The following is a 20825-nucleotide window of genomic DNA, read 5'->3' as shown; positions in this document are numbered from 1 at the left end:
TTGTAGAAAAAAAAATATTATAATACCCTTTACTTTCAAGAGAAAATGGTAATTTATTTTATTTTGCACTTAATTATAAATATTATCATGTAAAATGGTATATAAACTCAATTAATTCTGTAGAAATCTTGATGCTATAATATAATAAGATGCAAAGTAATAATACTCGTAGTATCACCTTGATTTTAATTACGAAGACGTACATAACTTTCTTTCAGCTATGGATTAATCCAAGATGGTGATGATAATGTTATTGTTATTAATAATCTATAAAATAAGTTAAGCTTAATTTGTAAGATTTCGAGTTCGATTCCTGGTGAGGTTGCAAGTCGCAATATATCTATTTGCTTTTTTTTAACCTGGGTATTTTACAACGTTTTTATTAAATCTTATTCTTTTTTGTCCGGTGGTTGTTTATCCAGTATAAATCTTGCAATCGATTTTTAACTAACTTGCCGACTAGCTAGACATTTAAAATTTTTAGAATATATCACAATATGATGCCAATGCATTTTTTAAATACTTTTAGCCATCTTTAAGCAGAATTGAATTATTTTCAGTTAATTCTGTTTTGTATGAAAAGTTATTTCGGAAGAAATCCGTAATCCAATCCACTATTATTGGTTGCTAAGCGGGTGGTCCTAGCAACTAAATTATTAATATATACGTGCGTTACTATGGAAATCAAAATGACATTTCAGTATTCTATATTATTTGTTTGTTTGTTGCAAAATAGCAAAAAAATTATTTGTTGACAATTGCCTTATTTGTCCTAAATTATTAATACATAGAACTACTACATTATTGGGTTACTAAATTTTGCTAGTATTTCAAAAAAAAATACTAGGAAAATTTATTCACAGGAAAGGGCTGTGTAAATAAAAATTGTTTCGTGGTCATGTAAAAAATGTGTAGGTATATTAAAGTGTATAGATTACTTTTCTGAATAAAAATGTACAAAACATGCTCGGAAGGAAAATGTTAAAATACGAAAAGTGACAAGTGGAAAAAGTTTCTAACATTTTTATTTCCGCAAACGTTGACATGTCGCATTTTTCAAATTTCTACTTGGCGTACGAAAAACATGAATTTGAAACCTGTCAACACGAATTATTACATGTTTTCATAATAGTACAGCTGCATTTTACACTGCTTACTTACTTAATTTATTCCACTGATTTAATTTATTCCAAGTATTATATTCATTATTTAACCCTACATTCTAAAGAAGGTAGGTACTGGTCTCGTGAAATAGCAGATTCCAAAGACCAATCTTGGATACCGATGCACGAAGAGCCTGTTTTGCCACGACCCCTTACAACCCCTCTGGGTTCGAATGTATAAGCATTTTGTTATTAATTAGGTTGCTGTATTAAAAATCTTAACATCGATTTAGATTTCAGAGAACAAACGATCAACAATGTTAAAACCAGTGACGTCACGTAGGAGTATGCTGGTCATGTGTTGCTTAGAGATATTTGTTTAGGCAGGAATGACGAATAGTAATTGCATCTGTGATCGTGGTTGTGAATATTTTTTTCGTCTATGGCGATAACGTCTCATCTTATAAAATATATTACATGTATTAAGAAGGTTTTGATGGAAAATACTTTCATTAAAAATTGTAATTCACTTCCGTAGTAATCGATTGTAAATAATATAAATTCATGAAAATTATTTTCCAAATACAAAATTGGTGGGTATTATACTCTATGTAGCAGTAGCGAAGGGTGGAGGTAGGCTGTTAAGGTCCGCCATTAAAAGTGCTCATTAAACTTTGTTAGTCATATGTATTTGTTTTATAATATTGCACTATGACTCCAATTTACAGATGGTGTTGGTAAGTTTTTAAGAATCAATTAAACCCTGCCTAAGCCAAACCATAATAGTAAACCATATTGGTATACTTTAGGTGATGCGACAAAATTGTGCACACTTTTTCATTCATACTGATTATTTGTTTTCGTTGGATTAATAGTACATATTACACACATTTTTGGTTCATTTTTTAATTCATTAAGACCTGCAAACCATACAATTAAATAGATAAAATATAATATTCTATCTATAAAATATCCAAAGTTATGTATGGTTTAAAAGCTTATTAACATCAACCAAATCGAGCCTAGGACTTTCAATTATTGTTATTCGCTCTTTATTCTAAGCGTAGAAACTATTATAAGCCATAGCCACCGATTGTAACTAAATGCTGCAGACTGTTATTCCTCATACATATATAATATATATAATTATATGTATTATATAACATATTATTTAACACTACAACTCAGACTATGAGGATCAATGAAATAGTGTAGTGAAACAGTAGTGTAATTAGTAATATAAGTGAATCAAATACAAATACCTACCTAAACTTTGAAAAAGTCACAAAAATAATATATTGTAACCGCATCGGAAAACGAAGTCACCGGATGAAATTCCAGCACTTTAAGCACTGGACTATGAGGGATTTTTTTTTAAATTGGTATTACTGTTTAATTTTAAAAAGCCTTCAATAGATAATTTGAAAAAACCGGTTTTGATCATTATTATAGTTAATCATGTAGAATAAGTAATACAATTATTAATTAATCTAATGTATTTTTACCAAAAATTGATAATATATAACATTAAAGTGATTAGGTACATCTTTCCATCTTTACATCCGTCTCAGTAGAAATTTATTTTATAAAATCCAACATAGATTTTTGCTACGTATATTTTTCTTCATATGAACGAAATTTTGTTCATTACTGTATCTATAGTATTTTTAAAAGCATCTTGCATCGAAAAATTTACTGATTAAATAAAATTTAATCTCAATAAAATTTTGGAGTGCTGCAAAAATCACCCTCCACTAAATGTCTTCTGTCTAGACGGGCATATCGTGCGATGATCGCAATTATAATTTCATTTCCTTTTATTAGTCGGCCTGTCTGTAGTCCATTGGATTGTATTCCACCCCTAATTGACCGGATCAGACGATTAAAAGGCACGGTCATTTTAGGGTAAATGAGTCACTTGACTTGCTCGCTTTGTGACGTACCTATCTAAAACGTATTGATAGGTCTCTACATTGAGTTTTTATAAAGATTTATTTTAGGTTATTCCTTCATGACTCAAGATCGTGACTTCTCTGAAATTTCTTAATTACCAATACTCTCCACCCCATGCAGTTTTCTGTTTCTCTCATAATAGAGTGGAGACATACTCGTATACGGTTACATGTACGTTGTACGTATGCAGTCCATCGTGGGACACTTATTCGTGCGCCGCAGTACGTAAAGCATGAGTTTGTATAACATTTTATCAAATGACAAATTCTTCGTTGAACATTTCACCGTGAAATACATTTGTACGTATCTTACAAAATGCGGCGATAGTTTGCAAATAGTACTGTTTCAATTAGATTAACCCTAACCTAACCTAGTAAAGACATCTCATAAAATTTTCCACATGTTGTAGCATACGTACAAATATACTCCACGGTGAAATGTTCAACGAAGAACTCGTCATTTGATTAAATGTTACACGAACTCATGTTTCACGTACTGCGGCGCACGAATAAGTGTCATGTGGTGAACTGTTTACGTATCAATTTCCGGATACGCTCGTATACTTGTTCCTTTCAGTGCACTAAAGACCTTTTACTTTGATTTTCCAGAAAGCTGCCAAAAACTATTAATTTCTCTAGCGTCTCCATCCGGTTTCCAACGTATAGATTACCCTGTGCATGTGCACTATCTGTCCGAGGAATTCAAAACATTCGGTACCAAATACAAATGCCATATTTTATAAGCATTAATAATTATTGCATTGCATTTCCTTACTCTCAGTTTCAACTTCTGATGATTTGACATGCATAGTTTTAAAGTTAATTGATATTCCTCAATACTTCCAACTTCATAGAAAGTTTTTTCTAAATTATCGATCCTATAAATCTTTTGATAATATCAAATAGATATTGTTTTTTGTTCATTCATCATCGGTGCTATAGTTCAATATTATGGATCTTGACAATTTCAAAACACACTTTCTCCCCCCTCTATCTATTGCAAGGTTTTGATACTACCCTAATATTGGGGATGACGTGTCTTTCAATACAGTTCAATGACATTTATATCTCTGAACTTTCCCACTTTCTTCATGTTTATTGAAAAATCTTCTAGAATGTCTTTCACACCAAGGAGATCACTGTACAGTCAATACAGTTTAAAGTTGTACCTTTTCCACCAATTACCATGTTTATCTCTTAGGTACAACTTATAAATTTCATCTAAACAATTATTGTATTTCAAAGATATCCAGTTTTCTCTCATTTCTTTTAATACAATCTAGCACAACAATCATTATGAGCATGATAAAGGATGTTAAGAGCTTTTTTAATGTTTAATCGTATTTTTATTACTGTCTGTATATTATAATCTTCAATTAGTTTATATAATATATTATATAATGTTTCATGTCATGCTGTGAACGTCTTAAACTTATAATTTATACTCTCCACAGTATGCTAAAAATAAATAAATTGAAAATTGAAATAATATATTTATATCTATAATAATTAATATATAACGCGGAAAAACCACAAGATAAGGAAATAAACACGAGTTTGCGATCTGTTAAATGTATCAAAACAGATAAATTGGCAATGGGCTGGAATGTTGCTCGGCGAGTGGACAACCGCTAGACAAATGCCGTTTTACAGTGGTACCCAAGGGGCACTAAACGTCCACAGGGATGCCCTAAAATCTGCCGGATGGATGAACTGATAAATTTAGCTAATGTACGTGACAGTTAGGAATTACGGATCGAGAAGTGTGAAGGAAGCTAGGAGAGGCCTTCATCCAGAAGTGGATCGACCCTGATTGATGTTATTAAGTAGATATTTTAAAACTGATTTTTGTCTATCTTCCATTAACCAATAATGTAAAATTTATTATTTTAATAACTTTGAAATTAATTATTGGAACAACTTTACTGTCATCAATTAGGTAAAAAATTGTAGCTAGATATTTTTTTGATATCAAAGATTTTATCATAAGTAATATTTCTAAAATAAAATAACTTATCATTCGCTTTCTCAGTATGTACCGAATTATCGTATTGAAAACATTTTAGCCTAGTATACATTTTAATAACATATTAAGTATTCTGCTATAGTCATTACTGGTTAAGGGTAGAATATAGGTTTATTTAAAAAATAAATGAATTGCAAAATAGTAAACTCCAGTTTATAGAAAAATTTTAGATTATTTTTTTCTCCAATTGCGAATAAAACTACACTCTCTCCACACAAATGCGTCTTTATTAAGTAGGGAGCCAACACTCTATCCACTTTGTTTGTGGGTAAGCTCTTTTTTGGCTATCTCTGTCAAACATCGCCCGTACATTTTAGCCATCCCCTATCGCCTACTTAGAGTTTGGCATCCGCTCTCTCTTAGCCACATTAATGGCGAGATTGTACAAAGGGCTCATGAGAGGTATTTTTTTTGCCTTGTTCAACAGAACAATTTTCTTCGGATTGCAAACAATATTCAACTGTGTGCCGTGAAATTATTCTATACATTTATTACTATACTTAAACATCTACAAATTATCATAATATTCAATTGATATTATTATTATGCGAATTGGTATGTTTCACAGTACCTAATGGTAGTTTTATCATAAATAGAATAGGATAAAATATGAACATATACTTATATCCCAAATTAAAATAAAGTTCAATGTTTGTAATTAAAAAATAAACGAACACAAAAATATAATTGTTACTGCTAATAAGTGACGTCTCATGGGGGTAGTCAGATTAAGCGTCGCTTGGGGGCGGCAGTTACTTGAAGGGCGGCAAATCGAGGAGAATCATTTTGAATATATAGAAATAGCTACCTAAACTTAGTAAAAGCGAAAACACCTCTCCATTAAAAAAATCAACTCACTGGTTTTGTCGGGTTCGCGATATCTAGTTTACTTCCGTTGCCTTTCGATGCCCATGGTGACTAGAAACAACACGTGCAGATTTGCAAATATTTACAGTATGATATTTTGTTAGTAATGTATCCATACAATACATTTCTTATAAACTTAGATATTGGTCTCATGAAAGGATGATAAAAATCCTGTATTAAAAATGGGGCGGCATTTTATCTAGGTTAGTCCCTGCTACTAATCGGTGAATGTTATTAGAGGTTCAAGTTCAATATTGTGTATTAATTTTTCAGTGCAAATTAGAAAATTCAGATATATTTATTAAACTATTTTTCAGAGAGTATGACAACAATATTCTAATTCACTGGCTAAGGTTTTTTAGAATTATTAATAATCGTGTCCTTGCTTTTTCGTACAAGGTGGTTGTTGTTAGTAATTTTGAACAAACGCAAACACACAGGTTTTGAGAAAAACATTGTATGGTTTGTACACAATATTGTGACCTCGCCGGGTACCGAACCCAGAACTCTTGGGTGGAACCCCAGCGCCTTACGCACTGCAGCACGAGAGCCACCCACTGGCAAAGGCTGTGAACTGATGAATAAATTATCTTAATAGGCGAAATTGTAATATAAAATAACTAGAGTTTCCAAAAACAACTTATAAATACCATGGTCTACTAGTGAGGTATAAATTTTTCAAATTTATTTATTTTTACACAATATAGTGAACTTCTCAAATTATAAATTTAAGACTTTCACAACATGGTATTTAAAAAAACAAAGAAATATTATTAAAACAGAATAAAGAAAAACTCTTTCTATATACAGACACTTATTAAAACCCATTATCTTATAATGTTATATAAATAAATTTATCCAGGCATTGTTTCCATGGGGTAGAAAATCATTTTCTTAGGTTCCATGTAAAACATTATTTTCATCAACTTTATTAATTTTATAATAGTTCACCTTTAAAAGCATGTGGGTAGTTTGCTTATTTTAAATGTTTTACGTTGATGAAAGATTTTCACGCGAATTAAATGGCAATTTATTATTAATGGTTAAATTGAGAACTTATTGAAATTTTACCTAAATATTGTTCATATTATATTTAATTAATAATTTTGCCTTTAAATTTTCGACTTGTATATATAATATGTGTTATATTTTAAGTAATAGAGTTGAAAGCAATTATTACTCTAAAAAATGAAATAAACCGATTGATAGAACAGATTGCCACTCGAAAACACTATAAAATACTGCAGGTAGAAAATAATAAATTGCATGTCTTTCAAGTGTGTATTATTATTATTCATTTTGTTTGTGATAATCATTTTATATGTCGCCGCATAAGATTTATTAATTATTTGGTCATATTATTGTATTCGGCGACGGAAATCCTTACCAACGGTCTTGCTACTCCACATGCCTAGTCCAATGGAAGGTATTATTGTCCGTAATAAAACTCGGTGGGAATAACCTCAGAGCATAAGTCATGGTATAAAGAGGAAAAAACTCAGAAGAGTTCGATTTGGGGTGAGTTGAGTTCAGTTAAATCAGTTGCAATCATTTACAATGTTATAAATACAACATAGTTATATAGTATTGCTGGTTAATAGGACACGATGGTTTTGCCTCCAAGTTCTGTCAGCTTGGCCTAATAGAATCTCCGACTTGCATACGAATTTGTGGCGAATTGCAGGATACCGATCACATCCTCTGGGAGTCTCCTAATATGTCGGTTGAAAGAGAATAGCTTCTCAAGTCAATCCAACCATCAATTGGAGCAATCTACCATTGAGACTTTATATCTACGAGAGAAAATTTCTCGGCCTTTAAAAAGATTACGTCATTTGAAATCGAGAATTATTAACCGAAGTAGAAATCACGCACACTCTAGTGCAAGCCAACCAAGGTCTTGAGAAGTTTCTTTTGGGATACTTTCAGCACAACTTTGAAGAACGCCTAACGTTCGTTACGCCATAGTAAACGCTTGAATAACGGATATGGAAACGTGGCGGGTGGTGGAGGGTGGTTACGCTTATCTATCTATCAAAAAAAAAAGTATCGCTATTAGGTAGGATGGAATAGTTAGGGTTGATGTATAATATAATAGTAAGTACATCGCAACAGACAAAATCATACCTATCAAATATTTTTAAGGGGTGCCTATCAGTGGCGAAGGGTGGAAGTAGGCTGTTTATATCCGATATAAATAGTGCATACTAAACTTTGTCAATTATAATATTACGTAAGTACTCGTATTTGTTTTCACTGAACTAAGACTACAATTATTTACAGATGGTGTTGGTGACTTTTTATAATTCAATTATACTTTGCGAAACCAAGCCATAATAGATAATAGTCAAAAAATATTCGTCTATCTATGAAATATCTATAATTATGATATCTTACATAATTTTGGATATTAAGATAAATTAATATTTTTATATGGCTTCGTTTAATGCTGCCTTAATGAATTTAGAAAAACTGACCAACAACATTTGTGACATTATTATGTATTCTTAATTCAACGAAAACAAATAACTATGAATGATAAAGTGTACACAATTTTGTCGGATCGCCCAAAACATACCAAAACTATTATGGTTTGTTTTAGGTAGGGTTAAAATGATATTTTTTTTAATTAACCAAATCCGTCTGGAAATTGTAGTCTTAGTTCATTTGTTCAATAAAAATAAAAACGTATGACTAATAGAGTTAAATGTACACTATTTATGTCTAATATTAACAGCCTACCTCTACCCTTCGCCGCTGATGCCTATGAAGCAAGCCGTTTTATTTTAAGGGAATTAAAAAAAAATAGAATCTATTATCACCGGAGAGATATTATTGAAAGGGGAGTTGTGGATACATAAAAATTTGTATAGTAGTTTGTTTTAGTACAATTGAGAATCGCCGTGAATATGTTAGCAAACGAACTAGCTCCTCTTCAGAAATAGAGGATACAAAATACGCTTTTAACATTCCTCCTGCGAAACTCTTTCGCATTAATATAAATACGAAACAATAAATATCAAACTTCCTCTCCTCTTCCGGGCGGGTAGCACTTTTTATTTTCTCCCCCCTCATGCAGGAATGGAACAAATTACACATCCAAGTGCTGCTCGCTCCGAACGGAAACTCGAGGGAAACTTTTCCAGTAAACGGACGCTCGATGGGGCAGGGCTAATAAAAAAATCCCATGACAAATTTTACTGCCTATTGAGTTCTGGCAATAATTGGCACAATAACGTCTATTGTCAAAAATATTATTAAAACATTAATCGAAATAGGATTAACTTTGTAAAATACGATCTAACGATAGATTATTATTCTCACTACTGAGTTTTGTAACCCTCTCTGATTAGAACGCATATTACCAAGATCTGTTATCTATTATTTTTTATAACTGAATAACAGCTTATTTTGGCAAGCATATATTATTAATACCATTCAAATTCTATATATTCTCATATTGTATAGACTATAGAGGAAAGCGATTAAAAAGTTTGAAAAATAAATATAATTATAATTATTAAGGTTTTGACAGTGGTGTAACACCAAATTTGGTAAAATCATCATTATCCTAGTCACTCTTGATTCATTTCTTAAATTAGGCATTTTATTGCAGTCTCCACTCTTTTTTTCATTAATAGTAGCTATGTATGTCTTTTAGGCTTTAAATATTTGTTCCTGCGGTGATCTGTTCATCGAAAGATGTAGCCTGCCCATCATGACTTTGAGGCCTTTATACTTGTTATTTGGGCCATTGCTCCTTTGCAAAATATGAAAAGAACACATAGGTTAAATATTCTAAAATATTACGTTATTATGACATCCAAATGCACTCTATTCTAAGTTTGATCTCTAAATAATTTCTTTAGAAATACCTAAAAATCAACATAGTTATTTACGAATTAAAAAATGACATCGACATTTATAATTAAATATTAGGCTTATGTATAGCTACGAATAAAAATATATTGTAGCAATATTTTATTAGCAGTAATCAGTTTTAGCAGTAGCAGTTTATCGCCCATGGTGGCCGCGTGGCTTAAGCATTGGACTATAACGCCGTGGGTCCCCAGGTTAGAATCCTGGGTCTGGCAAGTACACATATTGTTTTTCAATTTCTGTCTGAGTCAGGGTATGGACCTAATAGTTTGAGCAAGTGGCTGACATCCATTTCTCGTAAAAAACAAAATCTGTTAATACAATCCTCTACTCTGTGGAGGCCCATATGATCCTATAAGGATCGGACATGATCGGAGAGTAATAATTAGCAAATATTTTTTATATTTATATTATTTATATATTTCATAAAAAAAAAATACTAAAAAATAAACATAATATTCTGAATTCAAAAGTCCTAACATTGCATAATGAGTAGTTCTACCTACTATAAATTTTATTAACATATCACTCCGCTATTTACGTTTATTAATAAATTAATATTTTCCAATTGTTCATGATAATGTAAAAAAATTGTATTGAATAAATATAAAAAATGAATACGTGGGTGGCGAATACGCGTAATATATTAAGTATTTTTTTTTGTTAAGATCTCCATTATCAAATACATAGATTATGAGTAACAACAACAATTAGTCAATTGCATAACAATTATGTACATATAGTATTAATGCTATGGGCATAGTTACTACGTTGCGGGCAGTTATTATGTGAGAATTAAAATATATTAAATTTAAAGGAAAATCAAATAAATAAAGATGTTATTCGCCCATTAACCATTATAGCGTAATCGGTAACGTGCGCACTTATTTATCTATATAACTAGTATTTGAATCGATCACAATTAATATAATACGCTACTTTCGATTTCTTTTTCGGTTTTTCATCGCTCATCAGCTGGATTCGCTCTACTAAAAATTGTCGAATACCAGTGGGTCTATTCTATACTTATCGAACACTTAATTGATAAATAGTATCAAACTTAGGGTAGGTTTGTATCAAAATATTAACACTTATTGTAACAATTACACGAAGCCGGTTTTTATTGTTGCAATAAGTGCGATATTTTAACAGCAGCAAGATAGGTGCTGTAAAAATATAGCACTTATTGCAACAATAAAAACCGGCTTCGTGTAATTGTTACAATAAGTGCTAATTAATATTTTGATACAAACCTACCCTAAGTTTGATAATATTTTTCACTTTATCACTTTAGCGGTCGATAAGCATAGAATAGACCCACAGGTATATTTCTTTTAATTTAAATGATATATTAACTATATTTTAGGTATTATAATTATGATTTATTAAATAGTTTTTCAGATATATGTTTTGTTTAATAGTTAGTTATACATAATGTTTTCAAAGCGAAAACATATAATATGTGAGGGCTTAGTGTGGTACTCCATCAAAACGTAATGCTTATAACAAAAAAAAAATTGTAATAGGTATACTATTATTTTGATATGTGGACGTTTGAATGAGTATGATGAATGGTGTTGCGCCAAAATAATCCATGCTGCCTGTTATGATGTCACTTTAAATTTTAGATTGAAACTATGCAGCAAAAAAGTAAATTCTGTGTAAAAAAATAATTCAATTTTGTGTGTTCCAATAAAAATCGAAGCATTTTACTAGCCCTATGCATGTAGGTAGATCGTAATATTATCACATCAAAAAAATAATAACAATCATACAATGACTACAAAATGAGGTATCAAATAAAAATAACAATTTATATGTACCTATATAATATATTAAAAAAATAAAGAAAATCTATTTTTTATTCAATTTTGTTAACACAATATTGTTAAAATTACTAATTTATTGTAAAGTGTTAACTGTAAATCCATAGTGGAACTGCATTGTATTATTTATTTAATTAAATAAAACACAATTTTATAGTGCTTACTTATAAAATTGAGTTTTATTTAAGGCTATAATATATACCTCAGCTGGGGCACGGTCTAAAAAGATCATGACTAGGCGATACGCGGATTGTGTAAATGACACGTGCCGAACGAAATATAATTTGTCATAAATATTAAACATGTATCCATTTAATGTTCTGTTTATTGTTTTATTAGTAACAATAATAATATATTCATTGACATGTTTTCTTTTTCAAGTAAATGGGTAATGTTTTTTAGTCATCTTTACACGATTTAAGAATTAATACCCCCGTCGCCATTACGAAACAAATTGAGGTGTTCACAACTCGACTTTCGCTGTCCAGCCATTGCCAGCGAGTTCAAAATTTCGTCGCCTATATAGTTGAAAATTATTTTCCGTTTCACTGAAGTATGCTCTTAATTAAGGGGGAAGGTGTTCCATGTCAGCTATTTTCTGGTATTTTCAGAGGTTAAGCCTGAATAGTACGTAAGATTTGTAGAAAAACTATTTATATCATTATGAAGCTTATTCATCGTCAAATATTTATGTAAAACATTTGATAACTACATAAAGTATTTTTATGACGTAAAATAATATTCTTTGAAACCGTGAAACGTGATAATTGAGAACGAAGCCATATTTTTGTGACATTAATAGGCTGTGATGATGACAAATTTTTCCCTTAATTATTATCTCAAACGATTTATTATAGATAGTTGTAATGTTATAAAACATAATGTAGTAAAATATATTCAGTATAATTATAATATTTGCAGTTTCTATTGGTTCTAAATCTAATGGAAGCGAGTGGACATTTTGTTATTTAAATATGCTACAATTATAGACATACGAAATAATATAAAGCTACGTATCAGAAGGTTTATCATTAATCATTGAATAAATGATGAAATATCTTGTTAGTTATAAATTTATAATACTAAATAGAGACCTTTTTAAAACAACTGTTTCCACGAAATATTCGACCATCTTGATATCCGCCAGACCCACCTGCGAATTGGTGTATGATGTATGGAATCTTTAGCTGGTATTATTTTAACTTTATATGACCAAAAAAATACGCCAACACACAAGTATTGTACAAAAATATGTTTATAAAAGTGAATGCTACAAATTGAACACAAAAATAGGCGAAACAAACACAAATTCGAACATATTATTCAAAAGGAAAACATATTTTGACATTTGAGGACAAAACAAAAAAAAATCTGAAGAAATTTGTATTTGCGTCAATTCTACGTTATGTCATACTAAATCATACATTATAATTTTTAACACTGTTGCAATCTATTTTGCCTAATATTGCAACATAGCAATCAGTTTTCTGTCCCTTTCTATAACTATCTCCCTCTACATTCAAAATAATTATGATTGTAGTAGGTATGTATTTTATAAATTGTGATAGATTTTATTTTATTTCAGTGACATATATCGGGTCGTCCAGTATTGCCATATCTACTAAAATATTATTGAATTGATATTTTAGTAAATAAGAGAATGAAGTTTTTCACCATTTGTATCTACTATTAGTTTTACTATTTTTATTTAATAAATAATACTTATGAGGTTTTACGAATTTCACATGTGTTATTAAACATACTTACATAATTTAGAACACCCCAAACACATCGCGAAGTAAAAATATCTATATTTTTTACTTAGCCAAAATTATGAATCAACATAGGTTAGGTACCTACTGATGTTTATATTACAGAAAATTTAACTTTTACTAAATTATGAATTTGCGAGATTATAATAATACAGATGATTTTAAAGAATACTTTCATCAAATAACATAATAATGGATGCCTGTACTTACTATTTTCCAATGTAATTTTTTTTTAAAAAACTAACTTTAATTTCGAAAGTTTAGCCTGGCAATACTATGAACGTCATTTATTTCAGCGGGAATGCGAAATTTTCATCCTCGGTTTTTGACATAGGTACCTAACAATATTATCACAATTATTTATATCGATTGTACTTACAAAAAATGCCACGAACTCACTATCCGATGGCTGGAAGTTCCAAAAAAAGACGTAGGAGAAAAGATGGAAATATTAATACATTAAAAACACAAAGGTTTGAAATTATTATTTTATAATTTGACATAATTATACATAGTTGAAAAAACCACATTTCACAGAAAATTTTGGTTCACAATATTTATTTATCTTGCAAAAGGAAGTTTTGCGTATTACTTATTAATACACACAATTAAGTATAATGATCATTTGTACTTATATTATTTTTATATTATGTTTGTGCCATGTCTTATTCGAAATTAGTGTGTCTGTGACAAAAATTATAATCTGGTACAATAATTAATAGCAGCTATACATTTTGTTTTCTGTTAACTATCTACTAAACTAATATTTTTGAATGTATTATAGTATTGATATATTGCCGAAGACTATGCCTGAGCATGGAAATCCTCAAAGCATACTACCTGAACCAGAATTTCATCCCACATTTGAACACGAACACGAAGAATTTATTATAGAAAATGAAATTGAAGATTCAAGCCCTAAATTCCGTGTAGAAGGCCGTAGAATTATAGACTTTTCATATTTTTTCCAACAACTTCAATTAATTAGCCACCATGATTCTCCATTTAATTGTAATTTATCACATTTAGAAATTTTTGGGGAAAATCGGGATAACTTTAGTAGTACATTTTTTATTCAATGTAAACTTTGTGGTAAAAAATTAAAATTATATACCACTGAAATGAACAAAAACAAAATGAATCTGTGTGACGCATTTGTATCCAGTATAATCAGTATCGGCAGTGGATTTTCAAATCTGGAAGAAATGTGTTCAGCAATTGACGTACCATCGATTACAGCAAGAACATACAGAAAGAGTCAACAGAAGGTGTACGAGTGGTTTGAAGAAACCAAAAATAAGAGTATGGAAAACGCTGCGAAAGAAGAGCGACAACTTGCAATCGAAAATGGTGACGTCGATTCTTCTGGTATTCCCATGATATCAGTTGTTGCAGACGGCTGTTGGTCGAAACGTTCATACAGATGCAATTATTCCGCAGCATCTGGCGCTGCCACGATCATTGGTCAAAGAACCGGAAAGATTTTGTACATGTCAGTGAAAAATAAATATTGCGATTTGTGCGCCAAAGCTAAAAATAAAAATATCCCTGCTCAACAACATAAATGCTTTTTAAATTATACCGGTCCGTCAGGTGGAATGGAATCTACAGCAATATTAGAAGGCTTTAAAGAATCTATTAATACACATGGATTGATTTATTCAAAATTGATTGCTGATGGAGATTCCAGCACATACAAAAAAATTCTTGATTGTCACCCTTATCCGAATGTAACTGTCGAGAAAGTTGAATGTAAAAACCATTTAATTAGAAATTATTGTGGCAAAATAGAGGCATTAACCAAAGACACAAGATATCCCTTGAATGTAAGAAAAATCATTGCGTCAAGAAAAAGACGTCTGCGGAAAGCCGTCATAGGTGCAATCAAGTATAGAAAACTACAAGATAGTACTTTCGAAGAAAAGGTTATCGCTCTGAAAAAAGATTTATTTAATGGACCGCACCATGTTTTTGGAGACCATACTTCTTGTCTACCATATTTTTGTACAAATGAACCAAATACAGAGGACATGCTTGATGTAAATTATGTACCAGCATTAAAAGAATGCAGTCTATTTTCTCAATTAATGATATATAATTCTCGTTTGGTGCTAAATTCAAAAAGTTTAATTTATAATTTTTCTACTAATATTTCAGAATCTTTTAATAACATGATTGCAAAATTTGTAGGCGGCAAGAGAATTAACTACTCTCAAAGACAATCGTACATGGGACGATGTGCAGCGGCGGTAATCGCATTTAATACAAATAAGTTACATTGCACAATTCAAAAACAAGTTTATAAAAATAGCCCAAAAGCCTTCATAAATCGCTTAGAATCAAGAAGGTTGAAAATAAATAAAAAAAAAATAGGAAAATCTTGGCGAAAACCAATACATACTGTTCCTTTATCTAATCCAGATTATGGAGAGAGTTGCCAAAAACCTGATATGGACAAAAATCAATATCAATTGTTAAAAGAAACTTTTTTGAAAAAACTTAAACTGACAAACTATGAGAGGAGGGATATAGAAAGACGCACCGTATTACAATCTGAATGTGCAGAATGGCTAGAAAGGCGACGAAACCTTCTTACTGCCTCTGTTTTTGGTAAGGTGTGTAAGCGGCGAGAAAATACAAAATTTGGGCCTTTGGTAAAACGTTTATTATATAGCCAATCATTAGCCAACGTGAAAGCGGTAAAATATGGTAAAGAAAATGAATCAATAGCTTTACAACAGCTTAGTGTACAAGAACGGATTAAGATTGACAGATGTGGATTGTTTATCGATGATGTGTATGATTTTATCGGTGCAACGCCAGATGGCATCAGCGATGATGATACAATTATTGAAATAAAATGTCCTTTCTCAGCTGCTGGAATAAGTGCAGATGAAGCTATTGTACAGAAAAAAATTAAATTTTGGAAAGTAGATAAAGACAGAAATATGGTAATAGATAAAAATCACGATTGGTACTTCCAGATTCAGGGGCAGCTTCATATTACTAAGAAAGATGTCTGTTTATTTGGAGTTTGGACGGGACATAATTTTCCTGTTAAAATAGAATTAATCAAAAAAGACGAGACATTTTGGATTGAAAAGATTGAAAAAAAGATATATCACTTTTATATGAATTGTCTACTGCCAGAAATAGTAGATCCCAGAACCAGTAGATCTATGAATATTAGAGAACCAGAAAGGCTGAATTTCTAAATTTTTATTTTAAATTTTATTATGCTTAATATATTTTCAACAAGTCTATATTACATCACTATTTTATAGTTCATCAAGATATATCTAATTTACTAATATAGTTTACTGTTACGAGACACCCAGAACGAGTGTAATTTTATGAAATTCAAAATAATATGTATACTTACATCTAAATAATGATACCTGCAGATCTTGCTGGCGATTCCACTGTGCCATATTTTGTATAAGCATTCGTCTCTGCAGCCGTGAGTTTTGGTTCCGTGTAAAAAGTACATTTTGTTCTCAAGGTCAAAAACCAAATTGGTTGTGCCAATGGCTTATAACCATTCCTCATAAATGATTATAACTGATATCACCTCATAACTGATCAGTGCCACGCACGAGTTAACTCGCGGGATCTTTTAAACGTCATAACTTCTGAATGAACTGTTTGTGTATATTTTCTTAACAATATTTATTATTTTAGTGTGAAAATATTCACGTTAAACATGTTGATTTGGTAAATTTTCACAAATATTTATCATTCTATTCTTATTTCATATTTTTTAAGGGATTCATTTTATTCCAAAAATAACTGACCTACAAGTACCCACCTGGTAAAAATTGAATTTGGATTGGATGGAATTTCCTAGTAGATTTTCCAACTAAACAACATGACGCTTTCTATATATTATTTACTGTTAGTTTTGAAATTATTGTATTTGAAATAAATAATGTATCAATAATACACATAGAAATCAATAGATATATAAAATAGATATCACAGTTTAAAAATCAGAAAGATCAATGCATATTACCATTGTTTATGTTACAATATAAAACAACATTTATCATTGAACGTAGGTACCAAGAAAAATAGACTTCATTAAAATGTGTCAATATAGTATATACCCGATATAATTATATAAATTATTATATTGTTAATTACTCTGTGGGGTCCATATATACTGCTTCAATTGTAATTTAATTTTACAGTATAATTATTTATGTTAAGTACTTGATTTACTTATTATATGTACAAATGTAATATACTTACCTACTTATTAGGATATATCTTGGTGAATTTTAAAATAAGAGGAAATTAAATGGAGGTCATCGTGTCTAACTAGATGTCTAACTAGACGTTGTTAAGTCTTATATAAATATTTATACATTATTAAATTGTTTTTCTGTTTTTTATTGATGTAAAGACATGGCATGTATTCAAAGTAATAACAAATTAGCTGTGTACTATTTATTTAACTTATATTAAAACCCCAAGATTGATTTCGTCTTACGACATATTTTATTCTTCTAAGTTTTACTATGACATTGTAATATGAACCATGGATATAGTATAGTACTTAAAAAAATCAAAACTGGTAATATATTATTTCAATATTTAATAGTCAATTTTCATTTGAAGTCAGCATTTAATTACTGGTATAACACATAATTATTAACTGATATCTACAACTTCAGATGGACAAATTAATTGATATATCATATTATCAGTTTTCATTTCCTTTCAACAATGTATTCATTCTAGCAGCTATTTTAAATATCTTACTAGTTTTTATGTCATGGCACCTTACAAAGGCTCCAAGCAACCGTATACTGAGCTTCGAGAACAGATGTTTACGACGGATACTGGGTGTGCGGTAATTTTAGAAGTAACGGGAGATAAAAGAACGCACCAAATAGCCTCGCATCACGTTGAGAGTGAATACGCAACTTTGTACCTGGCCCGGCCACGTGCTGCGAGTGCCTGAAGAGAATCCCAATCTGGTTTGCCTGTTCTTCAAGCCAACCGGATTCCGGCGTCCTGGATGGCCGCTAAATACTATCTATATAGCATATCTGGCGGAGTTACGGGCTGCTAGTATGACCTGGAACGATGCAAAAAAACTAGAGTGACAGAGATTCTTGGAGGCGCCGCATTGTATCCATATGCTGCAACTAAGATGCAAATATAGCCGAAGAGAAGAATTAATATACAGCATCTAGAAAACTTAAAGTCTTTGAAATGGTGTTAGAAAGACAATGTTTCTAATATCAAAGTGATATTGAGGATGAAAAAGAAAAGACTTGGAGAGTAAGCTCTACCAAATGACATACCTGATATGATACAAGTAACTGATATGCAAAATTATATTATATTTTATAATATTATGAATTAATTTAGCAACTTTTATATCATTATCGATAATAAATTTAGTGCAAAAATGTAATTATAAAATTGTTTTATTTTTTAAATATGTATGCGAGATAGATATAGCTATAGGTTACAAACATTAGTCACTTTATATTTACCTTTTGTAATTGTACTATTAAATCTATAAAATGGGTATATATGCTTGATGGTCTACGTCATAAATAATATTATATGAATCACGCCATGTTCGAATCCTACGCCGAAAGTCGGATTTATTTCATTATTAATTAAAAGATTTATTTCATTCCATCTTATTCATATGAAACCGTCGACAAGCAAAGATCTCGGTAGACATTTTCTCCATCTGCAAAAAACATAATATGAACTGTTAATAGTGTGATTTTTAATCTTTTATAGTGTGCGACTGTTTGAAGAATGGTAATTAAAACGGATTAGTGATAATACAAAGCATCAAAAAAGATTGATTAACTAAAATAAAGTAATCAGGTAGGTAACATGTTTAATAACAACTAGAACGCCTTAGATTATATCAAACAAATAAATATGAAATCACAGGCATTCTCGCAATAACCTCCAAACTAACCACGCAACTAACCTCAAAAAAAGTAGTCGGAATTATGAAACATTGAAAGTATGTGTAGACTAAGAAAACAATAAATTAACACTTGAATAATATATGCAAAACACACAGAATACTACTACAGTAATAAATAACATAATATTGTACTTACAGATAGTGTTTCTTATTCCTGATATAAAACACAAATCCTACGTTAGGTATCTTGCAATTTGCTATCAACATAATCTGACAGCAGAGAGTTTTTTCTATTAGTCTATGGCCAAAAATACGGATTTACTTGGCCGGCTAAAAAAAAGATTTTAATATAGCAAGAACATTTTGAATATGCGACAAATAAATAAAAGTATATATAATATAGTTGTTAAAAAAATCTGTGTACATTATAAAATATATTTAATATTATAAATACATATATTTTTTAAATTCATGTTATAATTTGTAAACGACGAAGCACGTCAGCTAATACGCATAGTAAATGTTTAAACTTTGGTAATCAAATTCGAATGTGACAGAAAGAGAAAGAAAAACTTTTTAATCATATTAGCATGCGTAAAAGAGATGTAACATAATATCACTTTCACTTTAAAAATCATACCTAGTATTCAATGTCATAGTTCAACTTTAAATGAAAAAACAGAAACTCTAGGTAAGCATGTGTGCCCTTAAACAATTAATTAATCAAATAATAAAATTACTTAGTATTATTTAATGTCACCACCATGCTTTATCATGTCCAATTTTGAAATACAATATATATAGAAATTAGTGGGCGCACACAGAAAGTAAAAATATATAGGTTATTAGTGTAAATATAAAGTGTTTTTAAAATTTTTGTTTAGTTTCGTATCATGGAGCTTGGGAACAAGGAAGTGAGTGGATATCTTTGAAATGTGGTGTTGGGACCGAATGCTTAGTATTTCTTGAACAGAGCACATGACAAACGTCCAGAGACAATTATATATAAAGGAACGGTTTTCGACAATATATCCAAGATGCATTCTGCAGTTTTTGGACATATTCTTCGGGACGTACCGAATAATCTGGAAAGATTGGTGGTTTTGCGTAGCCTGAATAAGCTGAAGCAACCGGGTAAAGGACATTACTAGAATCAGTCTTCACTCTGCTCTGAGAGTAACAAAGAACCAAGAGGAGTGGAAAGTCATAGTTGCTCAGAAGATGACGGAATTTAAAGATGGTAGCGATACTCAGCTATGAAGGAAGAGTAAGATGAAAGATTTATAACAAAAAATCTTGAACACAATTATTGTAGTCAATCGAATTCAAAGTTTATTATGCTAATTTAGATACCTACACAAATAATGTTGGAAGGTTAAAGTCATCTACATAATTAATTATTTATTGAAATTTAAAATTATAGTTATTAGAAAATTAATACTATCAAACGCGGGTACTTGGTCAAATTTTAATTTGAATCAATTAGAACAAATTA

The 20825-nt window shown here is 30.5% G+C and overlaps 1 protein-coding gene and 1 long non-coding RNA gene across 2 annotated transcripts in view; both read right to left on the bottom strand.

The window, feature by feature from the left end:
- Positions 1-20825, bottom strand: part of LOC147072629 (uncharacterized) — a 497916-nt gene that overhangs the window by 169355 nt on the left and 307736 nt on the right. The window lies entirely within an intron of this gene.
- Positions 18234-19646, bottom strand: LOC147072630 (uncharacterized). Its single transcript, XR_015070543.1, has 3 exons — positions 19527-19646; positions 18933-19138; positions 18234-18508 (listed from the first exon to the last, which is right to left on the bottom strand). It is a non-coding gene; the product is annotated as an uncharacterized LOC147072630 (long non-coding RNA).

The sequence above is a fragment of the Rhyacophila brunnea genome, unplaced genomic scaffold, assembly GCF_057557595.1.
Source record: "Rhyacophila brunnea isolate RB1 unplaced genomic scaffold, BYU_Rbru_1.0 scaffold_19, whole genome shotgun sequence".
Taxonomy (NCBI): Eukaryota; Metazoa; Arthropoda; class Insecta; order Trichoptera; family Rhyacophilidae; genus Rhyacophila; species Rhyacophila brunnea.
Note: the sequence above shows the minus strand (reverse complement) of the source record. Positions and strands in the feature narration are given on the sequence as shown.